Genomic DNA, 19,651 nt, shown 5'->3' with positions numbered 1-19,651 from the left:
GTGGTACAGAAATCCCCCAGAAATGGGACGCAGCCTTGGCGGAAAATAGCGAAAATATTTAAGATGACTTTGGGAAAAAGCAAGACGACGCTTTGGACTGGTCGCCGGTCATTTACAGAGCTCATCACAGACCACCACACCACAGTTTTTTTTTTTTTTTTTCATTTCCAAGAAAAAAAATTATTAGGACAGGTCATCTTATAGCATCGAGTCAGTCAGTGACCAGTTTGAGAAACGTTTACAGGTCTAGTAACGTTTCCTTCTTGTCACCACAATGAGTTGTGACTCTTGCCTGTAGCAATTTCACAAAAGGAAAAAGGAGACACAGAAACCGAGCTTAACCAGAGGCAAAACTTCAACTGAATGATCCACACGGAATATTTTTGTCATTTTCAACAATGATTGACAAATACAATACGATGATAGCCACCACACACGTCCGCGGAGCTCAGAATTTGTCTTCCTGCAAGACCGCAACTTAGACCTGCTTTTAGGTGGTCTAAATTCTATTCTACGTTCTGTCACCAACTTGTTAGGTTGCACCGGGCACATGCATTAAAAAAAAAGCCCTCTGTCCAAAGTCTGTCGAATTCCCAAACACGGTAAAATAGACTTAATCCGGCACAAAAATGAAAATGTGCCAGTTTATACGTCGAGCGCGTGTCTCCCAAAAGTCTCACTTTTCCATATTTTCTAAATGTGATGCCTTTAAAAAGCGGCTTCTCACTTACTGCAAGATATAGTTTTTGTTTGCCATTAGACAGGTGCCACCGCTGCAAGACAATCAATGCAAATAAATGCGCATCCCAGAATAACCTTTTTTATCCATCTTTATATGTTGTGAAAAAAAAAGCACTCATTAATACGGGAGACAATTTGAATCGAGGGATGAGTGACATTTTGATATGTAATGACATCTCATGTGGTTCGTCGTGGAGGTTGAGAAGCACATTGGAGGCTGATGAGTGAGAGTGAGATGGGTGGAAGGCATGTTTAAAATTGCACAGAATAAATTCCCCAGTTAGGAGTGCCCAGTTGAGGGTGTGTGCCAGTGTTTTTTTTTTTTTTTTACCCCTATTGGGTATTTCCTCTCTGCCTGATGCCATTTTATATTGGCTATTAAATTAAATGTTTCGGTCGCATGTGTGTGCATAATCTGCGCCTTTGATGTGCCATTAAATCAATCTGCATCTCATCACAATCCAAAGAGAAACACATTTGGAGGACCATGTCTCCAGCGAGATGGAGATGGACTGATGTAGGGCGCTGGATAACGGGAAATTATTTGCAATCTGGGGTGGGCTTTGATTTGGCCCACTGTGTAATTCCAAACGCAAATAAAACCGCTGAGAAACCGTTGGAAAAAGATCACACAACATTGAACCGGAGGTGTGACTCTGAAAAGTCGCAAATCTTAAAGGTCCCGTGCCACAAATTTTTTTTCATTAATAGATTTATTTTAATCATCTTTGATGTCCTATCATCTGGTTTGGAAATGGCCAGGATGTCCTTTTTCAAAAAATTTTCATTGCTTTCATTTTGAACAGGCCATTTTCTCAATAATGTTAAATTTGGAAACAAATATTTCCTCTGATTTGGAGTTGCCGATATGCGGGTATCTTATGTCCTCAACAATAGAGTCTGACATAGATCTCGGTCTTCGTACATGCTTTCAGCAATTATCTTTAAATATTTATACTGCATTTAGAAACAAATCCAAAAATTGCCTTGAAAAGGTCTTTAAAAGAGGTCATAAAGTGTGTCATGGTGGGTGAAAAATGAGATGTGGTGGTGACAAAATACCCGGCGGGAGGAATCCAAACGTGAGCATGAATGACGAGGAAAGAAATCAAACGGAGAAACCGCCAAGAAAAGAAATGCCCAAGGGGGTAAAGCAGGGCGGGGGAACAGATAGCAACTTCAAGACAGCAGCACCTGCTTTCTTGAGCTTTGCGCTTCTTAAATATTCCCTCTTCAGTGAGGTGAACACGAACGAGAATCGGAATGATTTTGAGATTTTTTTTTTTCCGACTTCTGATCAAAGGCCCAATTATCAGATGTTGCTGATCCATTAGCGTATATTCCGGACTATAGGCGCACCTGTATATAAGCCGCAGCGGCTCTTCTTTGAGAAAAAACATAAACAAACAATGAAAAAAAAAACGATATAGCACGGCAACAACTTTGCTCATTAAAACGGAACAGACCCAAGAGAATTTTTTTTCAATTTATTTAGTGTATTTTCCGAACTATAGCGCCCCCCCGCTGGTGTAAGAAAAATCCACAGAAAAGCCGCTCCGTTGTATTAGCCGCATGGTTCAAAATCGAGGAGAAAAAAGTAGCGGCTTATAGTCCGGAAAATATGGTATTCTGATTGCTCATCCCGTGATGTAGCGACTGTTCAGATTGACGTTTTCATTCGACTGTGAGGCACGGAAAAACGGAAGGAGTGACTGCTATGTTCGCTTCGCTAAGTGATAGGTTAGCTAAGCATCGATAGGTTAGCTCAGGTAGCGTGAAAGACGTGTGAATATGTTTTAACATTTTATATCACCGCATTTTCCGGACTATAAGCCGCAACTTTTTTCCTAGATTTCGAACCATGCAGCTAATACGACAACATTTCTGTGGCTTTTTCTTTCACCAGTAGGGGCGCTAAATAGTTCTGAAAAGACACTAAATAAAATTTTATTTTTATTTATTTATTTATTTTTTTATTTATTTTATTTCTAAAACAACTCTTTTTTTTCAACAGTATACAATAGAAAACTGCGGCTTATATGCGGGTGCATCTTATAGTCCTGAAAATGCGTTTCATACTTGGTTGACTTCATGCGATAGCCAACACTACAAATGAGCTCTTCTTTCCTGCCTTGCTTATTTCAGCAGTGCAACCCAAATGTGCGTCCCTACTTTGAGACACAGCGGGATTCCCCCCGGGTGTATCGATTCTCAGGCGCTCTCATTCGGGAGAAACACAATTTATGAGACCTGCCAGCGCACAGGTTTATTTACTTATTTACCCAGCGCCCGCTCTGGGGCCTATATGAGCGAGCCACATTCAAGTAGGACTATTATTTAAGGCTGTGAGTTCACGTGACCTTCATTCAGAGGGTAAATTGATACTCGCCAGGGAGGCATAAAATGGTGTCGGTTAGTTTTTGTTTTGCGTTGTTCTGGAAGAAACCGTCAGAGAGCGACCGCACAGCGATTGATTTGTGTTTTAACCGCTGCTGCAAAGGAGATGGTCTTGAAATTCCACGCTGAATCATATTCGCTCTTAAGTGACAATTGAGATTTCCAGAAGTTTCATTTGGAAAGAAGCCTAGCTCACACTGCACGGAAAAACTAAGCCATCACGAAGCCCGCCGTAACGCAAACTCAAGCAGTTCCCGCTCCGTATGACGGAAAAACTTTGACCGCTACATCGTGATTCGGCGACATGTAAGCGACTTCTTTGGCATGAGTTTTATCGTCTGTGGATCATGGCATCCAAACGAAAACATTGTGTCATCTGAATTACACAAAAAATATTGAAAAAAAACATAAGCCAAGAAGTCACTTTTGGATGTAACCGAAACAAGATTGGTTCTGGCTTAGCAGGAGATCTGACGTTCATTCACAAGTTTCGCGTTTCGCATATTTCTGCAACTGCTGCGATTTTTACACAACCAACACAACAGACCACAATCTGATTTTTTTTTTTTTGGTTGTTGTATGATTATAGTGGCTGGCCGACTGGTTAGCACGATGGCCTCACTGTCTAGAGGTCGTGGGTTTGATTCCGGCTCTGGCTTATCAGAGCGGATAATGTCTCCTTATACGTGTATAAAAGGAATGTTTAAACATACCAGACGTGAACAAAATACCGAAAAAGAGTTCAAGCCCACATTTGTTCACCGTTGAACCTTGATGAAGGGCCGTACTCCAGAGTGCTACTCTCGTTTAATCTGCCATTAAGAACCGACCAGCCTGCTACTAACGGGACCAAATTGCACCTTGCTCTCTGCCGCAGAACTTTACAGCCATCCAATTACACCTCGGCATCATTGTAGGCTTCTTTTTGCTGCCGGATGGTCCGAGCCTTTTCATTGATTTATTTATTTTTTTTTTTAAATATCAATGCCAATAGAACGTGAGAGAGCCCCACCAAATGTGCGCAGCATGTCAAATTAAAGTTGTTTTCTTCCACGCGTGTTTGTGATGAGACGCGCCTTAGTCAAGTATGAAAAAGACGTCGCAAAGCGTCAAATCAACCCCCTTCCTCTTGCTGCCAGCCCCGAAGTAAGGAAGGAAGGAAGACAGAGGCCAGACAACATCAGGCTGCACTTTGATCAACCTTCAGTAATTGACAGCGCTCCAATCCATGAGACTTCTAGAGCGACACACATACACACACACACAGGGCTTGATTTACGAAAGGTCTGAGTGCAAAAAACAGGCGCAAATTTATTTGCTCACGTAAACAGATGTTGACGCTGATCTGCTACCTGATAAACACACATAATCACAGCATTTATTTTTCATTGTCAGGAAGGAGCATAAATGCAAATTGATGATTTAGCACCAGCCATGTGACTGAGCAAATCTGAAATGAATCGCGATGGCTGTATTTGAGTCTTAACGTGCAAGTCAACAACGCAGGTGCAAATCAGGACGTGAAGTAATGCTAGTAGCACAGTAAAAATAAGAGCATGTTGGAAGACCCTTTTTTTTTTTTTTCTAGAGTACATATTTTTAAAATGCCAACAAATATCGGCGATTCAGCGATGCAATTTTGGAGCCTCTAAATGATTTCAAAGCTTAGAGTTCCAAGCCAGTCACAAGAAGGAGTCATGTCATACCGCCGATGACGAAACTCTTTCCAACTCTGCATTTCCTTCTGTCTGGGTTATTTTCAGGACACTGAAGCAATTCTCAGAGCTGTTTCATGTGTGCTGTGACAAGATTCAAACAAGGCGGCCACATACATTACAGCACCCTCGGGAGGAGTTAAACAAAAACTAAACATAGCTTTTATGTGAATGTCGGCTATCCCATAATACTCAGAACATTAGACTTATAATTACCATCAGTCGTACCTCAAGCCAAACATTCTTTTACATACGAGGGCCACCGCCACATTTTACACCTGTTGCAAACAGCGCACGCAATCTGTCAGGGTGCGAAAAGCCAGCAATTTAGCAACAGATTTCAATCTTAGTAGAACATGTGCAACGCGACCACCAAGGTAAGCCCGTTAGCAAACACACGCAATTTAGGAATAAATCAGGGTGCTCTATTTATTTATTACGTGCTATTTGTATTTCATGTAGCCATCAGCCAGCTACTTCAAAACAAGTCCTTGTGGTTGCCCCAAAAAAAAAGGGCGGCATGGAGGGTCTTTTTTTTGTTGTTTGTTTGTCACGCTAGAATTAAAAAAAAAAAAAAAAAAGGATATCTTGGAAACGAATGTGCATTCATTTGAATTGCTGGCATGGACAGGATGATTGATGATGTTGAATGGATGGATTGAAGGAAGAAAGGAAGGAAGGAAGGAAGGATGGATAGAAAAATGAAATTTCATAATTGCCAATGCTCATTTAAAGCAGCAACTTTACATATTGTGCTGGTTTAATACACATTAAGTACCATCATTTCCGGACTATAAAGCGCACCTTGATAGAAGTCACAGTAGCTCTTTTTGAAAAAAAAAAAAAAAAAAAAAAAACGACATACAAGCCGCACCAGGCTATAAGCAACAGATTTCTGTGTTGAAAAAAATGATTTTTTTACTATCTATCTAATTAAAACAGAACAGACCCAAGACAAAAAAAAATAAAATGGATTTGTCACATTTTCTGAACTCTAGAGCGCCCCTACTGGTGAAAGAAAAATCCACCAAAAAGCCGCACCGTTGTATTAGCCGCACGGTTCAAAAATATTAGCGGCTTATCGTCCGGAAAATACGGTATTATATGTACGACTCTCCTACCTTCTCCACAATGTCACATTTAACCTGGTGGCAGTCGCTGTCATTAATCATGGCCAGCCTTACGGATGAGTCAGTCCGCTACGTGTTAATTGCTTCAAAACAGCGAGTCATTAGCATTGACACAGAGGGGCCGGGATGTATGACAGGTTAATAGCGCTGCACACCAACAATAAGAACCATTAGCCTCAGAGATTACAAAAGCAATTGAAGGGATTACATGTGACTGACCGTAAGTAACAAAAACTGCCCCCCCCCCCCCTTTGAATTTTCTATGTTGAGACTTCACATTCCACAGCCGGGCGAAATACGACAAATGCACATTCGCAGCCCATCTCCCCCTGCTGTAAAGCGCGGCTAATTTGCTTCCAATTAGGCGGCTAAGTCGCTTTATTACTCCATACTCAAGGCTGGAGTGCCTTAATGTCGCTTTCCATGATGGTCGACGCGGGTGGAAATGAATAAGCACCTGCACTGCAAGCTGTAATTTTCCCCCGGTCAAGCTCCAGGCGTGGAGGTACTTATCGCTTTCATCACGTTAACTCTAACGCGTGTAGCGCTCTGCTCAGTCCTCCAGCTTTGACGCATCTATTTTAGGTTTTCATTTGGTTAATTCCAAAGCATTTAGGGTGAGAAATAATCTCCCAAGAAATCTTTGGCTGTGGTGGAGATACAACCCACCCCCCACAGCCCCACAGACACACACCATAGGCATATGTGCGAATAATTAGCATCTATGTGGCGTTGTTGCTACCGTCTAAACCAGCTGTGGGCAAACTACGGCCCGGGGGCCCCATGCGGCCCGTTAATCCGGCCCGCCGAATTTGAAAAAAAATACTGTGTAAGTGTGTTTCTGTATATTATTTGTCCAGCCGTGGTGTCATAAATGATGGTATTATGAGGGGGATTGATTCAAGTCGGACTAAGTAGGACCTCACTGAAGGCCCAGGTGTGAAATGCACGGCTCGTCATTGGATTATAGAGTGCTTTTTTTCTCTTTAAAAAAGACCTCTCACACACATCGCAATCCGAATCTCTCGATTGAATGAGGTCCAGTGCAAGACCTATGTGGATCATTTTGCCCGAAGCTAGCGCAGTCCACACATCCAGAACCTGGAGGCGCCGACAGCGCCGCGCTGACGAAGGTTCCCGCGTTAATGAATGAGCCAACCTCTGGGTTGCATACGGCATCTATAATTAATGAAGACCAACATGAAAGCGCAAGCTGCTCCCACGTCGTGAGTCACCTCGATGCAGACAGATGAGCAGGTCGTGAGACGAGGACGGATGAGCTGGAATGGTGGCTGTTTTCTCAATCAGCTGCATTGACATCGACGGCACTTTGTATCCCCTTATAAGAAGGTGTCACCCAAGGCAATTTAACTCGTTGAAAAGGGGAAAGCAAACACCTGGCGCGCCACGAGAATCCCGTGCACGGTTCCGACTCAACCCTGTCGTGAAAAGTGAAATGAGCCTAAATGAGCCCCCCCACACCCCAAAAACGGTATACAATTGCCTATATAGTCTACAAAATAGTGGAAAAGCACTACTTCTATCCAAATAAAATTCCTTAGGGCACTGAAACATAGTTCTACCACAGGATCAGAATCTCTCTCTCTCTCTCTGGATTTCAAAATGTAATGATGATTTCTATTGAAGTTATTTTAAATAAGACTTCACATTTCACATCAAAAACCGATATCATCTCCCGCCAATGAACATAGAAGCAGCCAGCACAAATGATGAGAAAAGGTTCATTTTCACGGAGGAGGAATTGCTTTGCAGTCGCACGAAGTGCGGATGAGTTTTATCTAATGGCCTAATATATCTCAAACTAATGGACCTTTAAAGGGCTGAGCAAGGCAGTATACGTGCTCCCCCCAAAAAAATTAAATAAATAAATAACCCATCACCACTTCTGAGATCCAGACAGCCAGAGTGACCTTCTGAAAGGTGCCAAAGAAAAGCAAACAACTCATTTATCCGCCCATCAGCACAAAGAGCAGACGCGGGCAGGGGGGCGAGGCTATCCGGCAGGAGGCCTCCGACGTCAGACTGCGGGCTTTGCGCTCGGACGTGGCGGCATGGGCGGCGTACGCGGGTGGGCCGCTTTCAACACAAAGCGCACACATGAATCCAACCTGCTAGAGGGGGAGGGACAAACCGCTCACAATAGAAAGCATCCAATGCAAATTGCGGTGGCACAGCAGAATTTTCTCGTGCCAATTTGGACATACATTATAGGGGTGGTTCTCAAACTGGGATCTGCGAGCCGTAACTTCCACAGAATAATCATACCATATCGTATTTTTAAAAAAAAATAATTTTTATCTTTGCTTTGCTGCATTTAAACTTGCAGTTTTAAAAATCAATGACTTTTAAATATTTTTGGCATCTTTGGTACCTGTTGGAGTTTTGTTTCATTGGTATAAAGATAAGACCCAAAAAGTTTGAGAACCCCTGCGCTAAAGGGTGCAATCATAGCAGAAAGAGCAGCCAATTTGCAGGTCACTGATTGTCTGGTGGTGGATTGTGATGGGGTGGCGTCTGAACCAATGAGTAAGAATAAAAAAAAAAAATAAAAAAAAAAAAATAAAAGAAATGTCCTCTCAAAAAGTGCAGCTCTCATTTGGGACCTTCATACTCTGCATCGGCACATTCAAGAAAATTATGAAACACTGGCAATGTCAAATTTGAACTTCAGAATATTATTTTGAGCCGGAAGCCTTTTTTGTTTTTTTTAATTATAGTATTTCCTTGCCCTCCTGTGGGGTTAAGATCAGAGGATGTCGTTTATATCTGTGGGCTTCTGAAGCCCTTGAGACTCTTTTTATCATTAAGTACTATATGAATCAATTTAATTTTGACTTGCACGTCTGCCTCTCAATCAACTGATCCATGTACGAGTCCATTGAAGTATCGTCTGTCGTAAAACACAAACAAAACAAAAAAAACGCACACAAAGGAGTCAAATCCTTTAGATGCTCACAAATCTGAAGTCTCACAAGATTTGTTGGCATCTGGTGTGATGAAGGAAGATGCATGCAAATGAAACGAGTTGTGAGCCGCCCAGCCCTTAATTGTAGTCGTGCATCACTTATTTCATCGAGAAAAATAAATCCGCATAAAAGTGCTTTGAGAATCCTACAAATTTGCTGATGATCTCTAAGAGGGAGCATGTAGAGCAGAAAAGGGATGGGCTCTAAGATTGATCCTTGAGGAACAACTCAGCGATGATACTTACAGCGCCAACAACCATTAACATCTATTTCATAGATCAGTTGGTTATTACCATACTTTTCCTTCACAAATCTAAAGCAAATTAATAAATGCAGTTGCTTGCCGTAAATATTCGGTACAATGAATTAGAGTTCATCAATAATCCACTGAGAAACGCCACTATCCACAAGAAATCCACTTCCAGCTGCACTGCTGCTGCCTCAGCACTATAAGTGTGTGTAAAGCTTTAAATCTATACCTTCTAAAGCAGTGAACTAAAAGGTAGGTGGTTAGGAGCCCCCCCCCCCCTCCCTCGCTCCCACTCTTCTAATAAACCGCCAGGGAGCTTTTAAAAACCGGAGTGAAGTGCAGTACAGCGCGGAGCATCCCTTTCACAACTTCCACTGGGAGCACTTGAAGCATACATGGCGCGACTGCTAACATACAACGAGACCTTACAGCAGGGTATCGTAAATTACCGGACATCGCAGAACGACTGGATATCTGAGGTGATCTTTACGCTCGCTGACATTTATATGGCACAAAAGCGGCAAAAATGTTGTTTTTTGCTTTTTTTTCGCATACAATTGGTTAATTCATATGTATGTTTCGGAGTAGAACTCGTACAATGCAAAAGCAGCGAATTACAAATCTTGCATCTTCCCATTGTCCTTTTCCTGATGTAATGAAAAACATAATCCGAGAATCTTAATGTCACCATCTTTGGAGCGCTACTGATACTAGCTCGTCAAGGTGGCCTCTACGGTTTTGAAAAAAAAAACAAAAAACAAGCCACCTTTACTATATTGAAAAATGCAAATTTTCAATCAAAGCAGTATGACTTGTCAAGTCGTGTCGTTTAGGTCAAAGTCAAGTCGAGTTTTTCAGAAGAAGAGATCTAATAATATATAACATATAATAATCTAGTCGAGGCATCAGACAAGTCATGTGACTCGCTGCGTTTTGAACCTTAGCTCAAAAACGAAAAAAAATGCACTGACACTTTTCTCCCTTTGGCAAAGTTGGGAAACATGAATATTAGTTAACAAGGAAGTACCAGCCAAGAAAATAAACAAACACACAATATTGACCACCAGGCCTTTGGCTAGACGTCCGTTTCTCCTCACAATTTAGCTTTAGCACAAGCTAGCGCCAACATGTTGCCAGCTGGGCGAGTAGCATCGACACGAGCCGGGGAGAAACAAGTAGCGCCTCTTCTTTTCGGCGTCTCGCTCTAATTCCCGCCGCTCTGCCAAAACGATGAAGGTCACACCGAGCTGGTGCCCAATTAAGACGGGGCCTCAAATGTTCTGCCTGCAGCCTTGTCTTGCCCCTTGTTGCATTTGTGTTTGTGTGTGTGAGGGGGCGGGGGCATGAAGGATTGCTTTTGCATGCTTTGTACTCGACAGTCTCAAGGAAGCGAGCGCATGGGGGCCGGCGACAGATGTCCCAGCACTCCGATGACAGCGGAGTCCGTCACTGAACCGCAGACCTCATTTGAGTGAGCTGATCAGACGTTGTAGACGCCACATACTGTACGCACACATCAGGGTTTGAATCCATCACGTCATACTCGGCAATCTCAAAACAACGTGAGGTCCGAGATGGACACTGTGTGGGTCAAGAGTGATTCGTACTGAAGGTGAAAGATTTTAGTTGTGTGCCTTAATCTGAGAGAACCCCAGACTATTCATGGTTTGCTATTCACAATTTTAACCCATTTTCCGCGCTCGCTGTGAAGCACCATTAGACACAGCAGAAATCCCGTCTGAGGAGGAATCGGTGTCAAGGAAGGATGTATGTTCAAGTGATACTTCTCGACTGAGAAACATGCCTGGAAAGCCAAACGTGCAAAGTTTAGCCTGGGTCAGGTGGAAGTTACGTTGAGTCTTCATCGCATGTGCTTTCAGTGCATTTGGGCAAATAATTGTCAAAATCATCAAAAGAACGTTCATTGTTCATGTGGCCTTTTCAGAATCTTGGAGCAGAAAAGGTGACCTTCATGTTCAGCAGAGCCACTAGCGGTGGAGTTTGCTTCCTCATTTGGAAAGCGAGCGGTTCCACGTCTTGCCTGGCATTGACCAAACTCTTAAAGGCTATTTGGATGGAAATAAGTCTTTTCAAATGCAATTTTCTTGTGAATGCTGTGAAAAGGAAAAACAAACACCGCCGGAATAACTTGACGCTCGATGAAGTAAGACGAGGTGCAGCTCCTGAGCAAAAAAAAAAAAAAAGGAAAGTTTGAGGACTTTACACACGCGTCCCACTTGGCTGAAGACTTGGCAGTGCAGTTGGCTCAATTGGCAGAACATTGAACTGGCCACCGGCCGTACAAATCTCCATCTTGAGATCTGTTTGGCATATTAGATGCAGAGCTCTACCAACAAGCCATCAAATTTGCTGTAAAACATACTTCACTGCCGTTTATCGTAAAAGAGCGGCGGATTGAAAAACACTGTGATGCCAATGCCTTTATTTGTGTTGTTTTGTTTCATTTTATTTAGAGTTTATATCAAAAGGATGAACATGAGAGAAGAAGTCAACACGGTGCGATGCTGAGCCTGGTGAACATGCTTTTTTTTCCCACCATACTGCAATAAAGTGTAATTGCACCTCCACTCCACTAGTTGGCCGTGGCGCTCTCCTTGTGAGTATTAACTCTACGGTGTCGGTATGTTTTGCAACAAAATTCCATTAATTATAGTTGCGGCAAAGAGTGGGTGGTGGGGAGGTGAATGGTTTTCTTCTTGCTAGGAGGGGCGTAACAGAAAATAATTGAGAAGCACTGCTAACGCATTATTTCTATTTCCATTATTCCCTATAGGAAAAAATAAGAGTGCGCTAGATTTTCAGAGATTCCGCAATATTCAGAATTTGCCCACATCTCACTAACCTTAAACTTGCTGGACTTCTACCGCTCGTCCATCGAGAGCCTGCTGACTTACTGTGTCTCTACCGGGTACGGCAGCTGCACTGAGGCAGACCGAGTGAGGCTCCCGAGGACAGTCAAAACAGCGCAGAGGATTATTGGCTGCCCTTTCCCTCCCTGTCGGACATCTACACCACCCAGTGCCAGAGCAGAGCTCAAACCTGTTCGACCTTGTTGCCCTCTGGCAGGCGCTACAGGTGCATCAAAACAAAGACTAATAGACTGAAAAACGGTTTCTTCTCGAGAGCCATCTCCATGGTGCACTCTCGCACACAACTACCCTTACCTTGCAGAACAGCCACATAATGTCTTTTTATTGATCCAATTTCGTATTGATTTTAATTTAATGATTTAATCTTGAATTAATCTAATTTATAGATTAAATTCAATTATTGTTGTATTGCACTGTAGAGGGGAGCTCTCTAATCTCGTTGCACACTGAGTACAATGACAATAAAGGGCATTCTGATTCTGATTCTAAATCAATTTCATCCATGCAAAAGGAATTATTTGTTGAGCGTCGCATACCTGTCAGTCATGTTTGTGGAATGCATTGCTGTTTTTCATCAGCCGTTCGACAACCTGAGTGGGTAAAGGGCATCGTTGTCGTTGAAATTCCAAAAGCAAAGCTTGTGTAATGGCCATAAAAGGGTAGCAAAGGCAACCTTAAGGTTGCTGCCGTGAGCTACGACACGTCAAGATTTATGGCCTATCCAAAACCGCCGTCCATGTCGAATTCAATGTGCCTGATTTAGTAAGTCAGCACTTTGCTTCTGACTTTGACAGACATGTTCATTGACTAAATGGGCAAATTCCTTCTACGGTCGCTTCGTGCCAGTCCGGAGACAAAAAGACAAAGACAACTTAATTATTATTTTTTGGGGGGAATCTGTGAGTCATTTCAGGGGCGTTTAAGGTTGATGTATTCCGTAACGGCTAATGAAAGGCCCGGTTTGACATCTTTGGATTTCCATTTATATAACTGTATTTCAACCTCTGAACCTAAACATGCCAATACTGCTTTCATTTGTCAGAAAGTCCAACAAAGCAGAAATCAATGAAATAAAAAACAAGCAAATTCAACGGGGATGTGAGTTTCAGCACGACCAGGGTGATGAAAATGATGACCTTGTTTTGCTCCTTGAATATTATTGCTTTTGCTAACAAGGGTACGCTCACGCCTGCTTGGCAAGTTGTGGGCTTTCTCCGGTCCAAATCAGTTTATGGCTTGTCAACAATGTCCATGTGCCTCCTGATCACACCAGAATAATTTCAAGCGCACCAAAAAGTAACAACACACCAGGTGCCTTGACTCTCTTCTCTTACACATTACAGGAATACAAATAGGAAGGTAAGATCAGGTGTGACAAGCCAATAAAGCAGCACAAATAAACCACAAATGGATCAGAACTGGTGTTTGTTGACTAATTGGATTTGTCAACGATCTGAACAGCACACCAGCAAATATGCAAGCGCACTTTAAAAGAAGAACAATGACAAAACGAAACATGGCAACGAATATGGAGCATCCGTGCTAACGGCTAACATGCTAAACCAAAAGCACGCCAGTGCTTGGTATTGCGCCATCTGCGGGGACATTTTTTGGAGTGCGACTGGCTCTGCGTCAACAAATTGAGTTCCTTACAATTACAAGTAGCCAATCACAGCTTTACTCTGCCAACAACCCGAAAGCCTAATCAGAAACGTCAACCTTCCGTCTTGTTCCTTCACCGAACAGAACTGAAAATATGCAATGCATGGATTCCTTTGTCTCAACAAATGGAATAGATGCTCACACATGCGCACAGCAACAAATGCGCTCATCCTCTTGGGGGTTTGCGGCGCGTGAGTGGGGATGCACTGGCCATCTGTACGCATCTCGACACTCAAATAGCTCATCAGCATTTGCGTTTGGTTAAAGTCTTGTGAAATATGTTGGTGAGTATAAATTCGGAGCATTTGTAGTTTAATTATACTGTTCCTCTCATGTTGTACTTAAATTTAAAGTTCCACGAGAGACTATAGGTTGCATGTTAGGAGTGGAAGCTCACCAAGAGAAGAGCACGGTGCACCCCCCCACCCAAAAAAAAGAAAAAACAGAAGGATGTCGGACATCTGAATGGGAACACTAAGCCTCCGTTCATTGTCAGCTCCCACCAATCACTGCTTGACTTTCATTAATTCAGCACACAAAACAGTTACCAGATGCCATTATTTATTTAGAGTATTTAATAGGCAAAATGCTTCCTTTGAATAAAACATTTGGGGTGTCTTTCGCGGAGGTGTGTGCATGTGTGTGGGTGAACGGGGGGGCTCTCTTGATGAATATTCACATGCAGTAAAGGATGGAGGGGGTGTTGGGGGGGGTTATGATATTTGGCTCAGCTGCACCACTCGTTCGCTCGGCTCCGGCGGTGACGGCGGGATCAATATGGCTCGAGCCATGTGTGTGCGCCATGAGAGGAGCCAAAAGCTGCTGCGAGCCAGTTAGGCTTGTCTCCCTCGGCTGGGAAGGGGCCGGACACTGAGCTGTCAATCAAGCGGATGGAACGCCAGCGTAGTTTTTATGAAGCCAATAAGAATGCTACGAGGTAACTCGTGTGCATAATTTGTATGACATTCCACACAGGGATAATCACGCCGACTCATCGGCAATTCCAATTAATATCTAATTACATTTTGAATATGCTTTTGCGGACAAGTTGCCCCCAAAATGCACATTTTAAAAGAAATGATCTTGAAACAATTCCAATTTTTTTTGGGGGGGGACACGCTATAAATGCGATCCGCTTTCATTTGGATTCCGACAAGCTTTGTTTTGGATTCCCGTGTACCAGAATGTAAAAATTTTAGAGGCAGACATGATTTTAGCGGTGACAACTGTTTGAGACGTGTTGTTGTTGTGCAGCCTCAAGCAGCTCATTTATCTGAAAAGGGCTGGTAAGTTTACATGACATTTGGTTCTCGGAACGACGACGGGCCCGGCATGCATATGCCAACATTATCAGCCGTTTGTGCGGGTCAGAGTGAAGGGATCGTTTTGATGTCTGTGGGGGAAACTTTTTTTTTTTTTTTTTTTGCTTGTTTTGTTGTTGCGCTTGTTCCACTTGATTTATTAGCCATTTATTACCCACAAAAGGCATTGCAACACCAAGCGATCTAGCTGGAGGTCTTCTCCAATGTAAACACCTTCACAATGACAGAGTGGCCTCCTCGATTTGATTTGAGCATACCTTCAGTAATCGTTAACACTTCGCCGATTAAAAAAAATAAATAAATACACGTCTTCGATTCCCGCTCATGTGCTGGCCCATGACTCAAGTGTAAAATTGAACCCCCCGCCCCTGTCTGTGTACAGATTGCGCTGAGCTCAACCAGGCAGAACGTGGCCTCACTGGAAAAAAAAAAAAAAGTGGACAGCCGCAACCTCATGAGAAGAGTAGATAACGATGCTTTCAAGACTCAAGAAGAGGACAGAAAGGCAGGAAGGAACAAGTCCTCTTGAGGTGTCACGACAACACCAAAATCAGTGATTGCTCATCCGGAAAATGTAGAAACGGTGGGAGCGGGATGGCACAAAGGAACAGATCTTGGGAAAACAATGGCGTATAGAGCGGAGCTTGTGATCCACAGCGCGAACAAAAGCCAGACAAACGCAAATGCAGGACCTGCTCCAATATGCATGAGGGATGAAGAAGATGAGACCGATGGGTCACTAACACACAAAGGCCCGCGCACGGCCGCTCAAGCGGGTAAAATTTAAATTAAGTCCTGATCAATGAGCCAGCTGATCTGGACATTGGTCCAGAATAAGGACACGAGCGAGATACATGTGAAAACATCAAAACCTTCAAAGAAAGAAGCCGAGCACCAAATGGGAATTCGTCTTCAAGCAAACAGGGAGTACAGTCCAATACCACGAAAATGTTACAAACAACAAAGTGGAGTTTAACCAATGGATGTGTGGACATTTTTGGCTTATGGTAGTAGAAGATGGTGGACCTTCACTTTGCAACGTGATTCGGTGAGCAAGCTGGTTGAACTGTTGAACAAATATATTTAGAATTTTTTAGATGAATATTTCACGATGACATAGTGTGTTAAGCCAACCACACACACAATATGATGAACATTTAAGAAATAAACAAATGTAAATATTTATTCGTCAACTATCAACTGTTGAAGCCTCCGTTGAAGAAAGACAAAATGTTTGAGGTGATCTCACAGAGAAAAAAAAAATCTGAGGGTTTCTTATAGTGATAATGACATTATCCAATAATGACAGGGTGGACAACAGTTTCAGGGACGCATAAAAAATGTTCACCATATAGCAGGTGTGGGCAAACTACGGCCCGGGAGCCACATGCGGCCCGTTAAATGTTTTGATCCGGCCCGCCAAACTTGAAAAAATAAAATAAAATGAATAAACCTTGTTAATGTTTTATAACATAAATACTGTGGTTTTTCAAAGACATATATATTGTTGTAATGCTGTTTTTCACTTTCATTTAAAATTAAACGTATTTTTTTTCTCAGATGAGGTGAGGTGACCAAAACACTCCATCTATCTGCTCCTGTTCCGGCCCCTCTGTCAAATTTTAGAACCCATTGTGGCCCGCCAATCAAAAAGTTTGCCCACCGCTGTTCTAAAGTAGGCTGGAACATGTACAGATACCAAAAGTGCACACAAAAATAGGAAAAATCTCATAGTTTTAAAGAGATTACTGACATCCTCAATTCATAGCAATTACAGTTGCTAACACCAAACTAAAATACGGTAGGATGAAGGAAAATGTAGGAAATTGAAAAAGGCAAACATACAAAATCATAGTATTAAAACACTATAATGAGAATTCGTTTTTTTGCATCATCATAGCGACTCCGAGTTTATGTGCTATTTCTAACGAGAGCTCTTAAAATGCTAACATGCTAACAGACAGCACGCTAAGCTGACAACGGAAAGCAAATGTCGTGAATGCGCGGGACATTTGGAAGTTTGCTTCAAATTGGTCAAAAAGCGGGAGGTTACATTTGTAACAGTTGGGAAAACACGAAATACAGAAAAATGGGAACGTTGGGAATGTGACTTCCGAAATATCACCTGGATGAGGTGCACATTTGGAAGTTGGCATGGTTTAAATCATTAAGTAAGTAGAGAAATATGGAAGCAGGAGTTCAATTTGGAAAATAGTTACATTCATTTTTGGCGTGATTTGAAAATTCAATTGCAAAATTGATAAATAAATAAATAAATAAATAAATACATAGAGCGTGTCCCAGATGTCCCGAATGAGCTGCTTACTGACATTGGATTGGTTTGAATTGGACACATTTTTCACAAAAATTGTAATTAAAAAAAAAAAAAAATCTAATAAAATCTGCATTCATTTAGGACCTTAGTTTCATAAAATGTGGAATAATGAAACATGTGAATTTGGGGAATGTGACTTTCCAATATGCTGAACAGTTAAAGTTGGTTTGAATCATTAAGTAAGTAGCGAAATATGGAATTTGGGAATTGAAATGTTTGCGTTTTAGTAGGACTACATGAGAAAATGTCAGAATTAAAATAAGCAATAATTGGCACAGAATAACACACTGCATGCCTAGAAAATCTCCACACAACTATTGTATGTAATATACATAATAATGTTAATCCTCTACTCTTTAGAACATCATTTTCTTCAAAGTCAGCATGCTTGAAAATCTCTCAGCATTTGAGGCAAACTCACCTTCCGGCAGAGATGAGGTCCGGTCCAGAGGAATGCGATGCTCGCAGCCTTCCTGGAGCCCTTGGATGCGATGCAAGTGGTAGACAGCCACCGGGCAACCCCCCACCTCCCGAAAAAAAAAAAGTCGATAAAAAACGTGTGTGGAAAATAAAAAAATACAAAAAACTGGGACACTCTCTGTTGGTCTTTATCCGTTAAAGGGGAGCGGCGTCCGTGCGTGACTCCTAGAGGAGGAGGAGGAGGAGAAGGAGAGTGAGCGGACGGTGGTGATGAGGAGCTCTGGAGCGGTGCTCACCTCTCCAGCAGCTGAGCGCTACTGAACAAAAGAGCGAGCTGCAGTATTCTAATGAGCGTTAGCGGCAGCAGGAAGAGGAGGAGGAGGAGGAGGAGGAGGAGGAGATGGGGCGGTGTAAGGGTTCTTACAAGAAAGAGGAGGAGGGGGTTAGAGATCATAAGTTACTGCATGAAAGCTTGAATTTGGTTACAATTTTTCTAACGTTTTTTGTAATAATGCACTTTGCCTGCCTGCGGTCATTTAAATACGCTAGCGTCTTGACTAATGAGTTTAATTTGTTCCATGGCCGCGCTTGTAATGGGAAACGCACACATCTCATATCAGCTTTCCCTATACAAATGCATGGCAACGCCAATCCGGCGGCACAAAAAATAGCGACAAATATTTTTGGAATTTGAATTGATTTACTATTAAAAAAAATGGGCGAAGTCAACCCCAAAAAAATCTTTGCAAAAATATGTTCTACGCAGGCCCACTCGTCTAAACGTGGCATTCTGATTGATATTGCGTTTGCGGAATATGAGTAGAGCAGCAAAATTTATTTTTTTTAGCCATCTCAGTGTGCGTCCATTTCAGCTTCAGAAATCAGGTGAGCTGTGATTGGTCGTTACCTGAGCGCTGAGCAACTGCGATGTCCTTTTCAGGCGACAAAAGTGACAAAAGGTCCGCCCCCTGATATGGCGAAAAACAGATCGATTTTCATGCTTAACTCATACTCCGCATACGCAATATTAATCAGAATGCTGTTTAGACTAGTGACGACAAATTGTTCAACTAGTGAAGGTTGACTTCCCCTTTAAATTATCAAAGTTTGCGCATCATGATTTCATGCGTCAATGCTCGCGTCGCCTCATCCGTGTGCCTTGCCCACCAGGGGGCAGTATAATACCGACACACGCACAGCAAACCAAGAAGAGTTTCACAACTAAACAATTTCTTATCATTCACACGCAATTATTCAGGACATTTGTATTTTAGCCCTGTTTATTTGAAGTGAACACGCAGTCCCTCGCTAAAAATACGTACTCGTTGTTTCTCGTTAAAAAAAGATAGAGTTGTAAAAGCGCTACAGTTAAAAGATCTGGCAAAGGCAGTGTTGTCATACATACAGAGCAAGGCAGCGCTTTGTAGCATAAAAAGTATAATGATCCCCCAGGAGGGCATGCGTGCGTGCGTGCGTGCGTGCGTGCGTGCAGGCAGGCAGGCAGGCAGGCAGGCAGGCAGGCAGGCAGGCAGGCAGGCGGTGGCTTTTGTTTCTCTCCCTTCAAGGAGATTTTGTTCTTATTGCGATATATCTTTTGCTAACTTAACTCTCTCAATGGGGACGTTGCTAAGGCTCCCTTTCACATTGCGGTGGTAAACCAAACATCTGGAGCTGTCCGTGGTGCTGACTGAAAGAGCCCAATAATCTGTCACTTAAAAAGTGTCAGGAAAAAATATTAATTTAATTATATTGAGCTAAGATCGTTTTGATTAATAACATCATAAAGGTTAAGACCCGCAGC

The 19,651-nt window shown here is 42.5% G+C and overlaps 1 protein-coding gene across 4 annotated transcripts in view; it reads right to left on the bottom strand.

The window, feature by feature from the left end:
* ncanb (neurocan b) overlaps window positions 1-18,153 on the bottom strand; it is a 90,462-nt gene extending 72,309 nt beyond the window's left edge. For all 4 annotated transcript variants that reach the window (XM_088313158.1, XM_088313159.1, XM_088313160.1 and 1 more), the window contains exon 1: window positions 17,852-18,153. The gene's annotated coding sequence lies outside the window, so the exon portion shown is untranslated. The remainder of the gene's footprint in view (window positions 1-17,851) is intronic.
* Window positions 18,154-19,651: the final 1,498 nt, after the last annotated feature.

Source organism: Idiotropiscis lumnitzeri, chromosome 13 (genome assembly GCF_059441095.1).
Source record: "Idiotropiscis lumnitzeri isolate Australia: NSW breed Sydney's pygmy pipehorse chromosome 13, RoL_Ilum_1.0, whole genome shotgun sequence".
Lineage (NCBI taxonomy): Eukaryota > Metazoa > Chordata > Actinopteri > Syngnathiformes > Syngnathidae > Idiotropiscis > Idiotropiscis lumnitzeri.
Note: the sequence above shows the minus strand (reverse complement) of the source record. Positions and strands in the feature narration are given on the sequence as shown.